Genomic DNA, 2,539 nt, shown 5'->3' with positions numbered 1-2,539 from the left:
ATCGAAGGCGGCGGAGAGATCCAACAGCACCAAAATCATAGAGCTACCTCCATCCAGTGCCATTCTGATGTTATTGGTCACTGTCTGGAGGGCTGATTCGGTGCTGTGGTCCGGCCTGAAACCAGATTGGGAATAGTCCAGGCCCTCCGTCGCTTCGAGATGTTGTGACAGATAGGTGTTCACGTGCTTCTCAGCTATTTTGCTGATGTGTGGCAGGAGCGAGATGGGGCGCAAGTTGGAGAGGTCGGTCCATGGGGATGCAGCTTTCTTGCGTATTGGGTTTACCACCGCCCTTTTCCACTCTGCCGGGACATGTCCTTTAGTAAGAGAGATATTAATTATCTTTTGTATAAAGGGGCCCAGGAGAGGGATCAGGGGAGGAACCATCTTGGCAGGGAGGAGGTCATTTGGAGATCCTGATTTAATATGAGTAATGAGACGAGGGAGATCCGTGCTTTCAATGGGGGGAAAATATGACAATGGGTGTGGGTTATCTTTAGGCAGAATTAAAGATGTGATCTTATTGGTGTCACTCATACTGTTCATGCTGTTATTGGCGGCCACTATTTTCTCATATATGTTGTTTATTTTACTCTCAAAAAACGATGATATGTCGTCGCATAAAATCTGTGAGAACTCCTCAGGGCTCTCACATGCGGCGGGTTTGATGAAGTTTTGAAGGATTTTAAAAAGCTCCTTAGGGCAGTTAACAGCTTCTTCCAGCTGTTGCAGAAGACGATTTTTTCGGGCCGTTCTGATGTTTTTGTAGTAAATGGATTGAGCAAGACGGAAGACCGCTCTAATCTCCTCAGTCTTATGCTTCCTCCATTTTTTTTCGGCTTGCCTACATTTCTGTTTTTGCTCCCTTAGCTCCTGAGTGTACCAACTTTCTTGTTTAGAAGAAGGGAACTCTTTGTATAGTTTTAAAGGGGCCAGGGTGTCAATGGCTCGCTTAATTGAGCCTGTGAATTTTTCCAGTGCTGTGTCTGCTGTGTCTTCTGCTAATATGATGGGTTCTACCCAAATTTCCCGTAGGTTACTTAAGGAGATTTTGTGCCATTGGCGGCGCCAGGTCTGAGGAAAGGGTCCTTTGTTACTACGTTTTTTGGGAATTGAGAATGAAAATTGTAGAAGAAAATGGTCTGTCCATAGGATCTCTCTTGCTGGAAGACAGTTAATCTTTGCACAGTTGGAGAGGACAAGGTCTAGTGTATGGCCACCACTGTGCGTGGGACCGGTGTTTTTTATCTCTAGACCTAGATTTGACAGGTCGGTGATAAGGGAGTGAGATTCAGGTAAAGTTGGTTGATCTACATGAGTATTAAAATCCCCTAGAAGGATAAAATCTTCGTTGGATTTTAGTTGGGGCGCTAACAACTCTTGGAGGAGGAGGGGGAAGTCTGGGTTTGATCCTGGGGGACGATAAGCCAGAGCACCTTTCCAAAATATGTGGCTTTTAAGATCAATTTTGAAAAACATGATTTCAAGTAGTGGACTTTGATATTGCGAAAATACAGTGACCCTTAAGTCATCCTTATATATGATTGCTAGGCCACCGCCAGTCTTCCCTTCTCTATCTAGGTGTTTGAGTTTATATCCAGTTGGGATCCCCATTGTTACAGCAGTGATGGTGTGGGGCTTCATCCAGGTTTCAGTGATGAAACATATATCTGGCTGGATAGAGTGTATCAGATCCCATACCTCATGCTGGTGTTTAGGCAGGGATCTTACGTTAAGAAGGAAAGACTTCAACCTTATTGCGGGAGCTTCTACTTTAGGTGGACTGTGATTACAGAGCAGTCGATGATGACATTCTAAACAAGAAAAGGCTCCCTCCACAGTATGCCATGGTATTTTCGTGCTGCATGCGGACAGCGGTTATATTAGAGTCTGAAGAGGTTCATCGTATTATCACATGAATGATGTCATCAGTGATGTGATCAGTAATGTCAAATGAGATGTCATCAGTGATGTCATTTGAGATGTCATCAGTGATGTCATCAGTGATGTCATTTGAGATGTCATCAGTGATGTCATCAGTGATGTCATTTGAGATGTCATCAGTGATGTCATCAGTGATGTCACTGACCATGTCATGAATGATGTAATATGTGACACGATCAGCAGTGGATTGCGGGTGCGCGATATATAGTTAGTGCAACTAACTATATATGGAATTTCAATGTTTTTGTGTGAGTAAAATAAGGTTTTTTAAATGCTAATTCCTAACTATATATGGTCTATAACCTATGGTTTTTTCAGTGAATTTTCAAGGTTTTGTAAATGCTAATTCCTAACTATATATGGTCTATAACCTATGGTTTTTTCAGTGAATTTCAATGGTTTTTTAATAGCAAATATCATAAGCTGTCGAATGTCAAGTACGTGGTAAGTGAAAACATTTTCGTGTTTATGCACACTGATCTGCTTTGAATGGTGCCCCCCCCCCTCATTTCTATTAGGAGTACTCTCTCTTTGCAGATAGTGAAAGGTAGTTAACGCAGGCCTTTGCCCCCGTTGTAATCCGTCGTGCCTGCTT

The sequence above is a fragment of the Lissotriton helveticus genome, chromosome 3_1 (assembly GCF_964261635.1).
Source record: "Lissotriton helveticus chromosome 3_1, aLisHel1.1, whole genome shotgun sequence".
Taxonomy (NCBI): Eukaryota; Metazoa; Chordata; class Amphibia; order Caudata; family Salamandridae; genus Lissotriton; species Lissotriton helveticus.
This window is presented reverse-complemented; position numbering follows the sequence as displayed.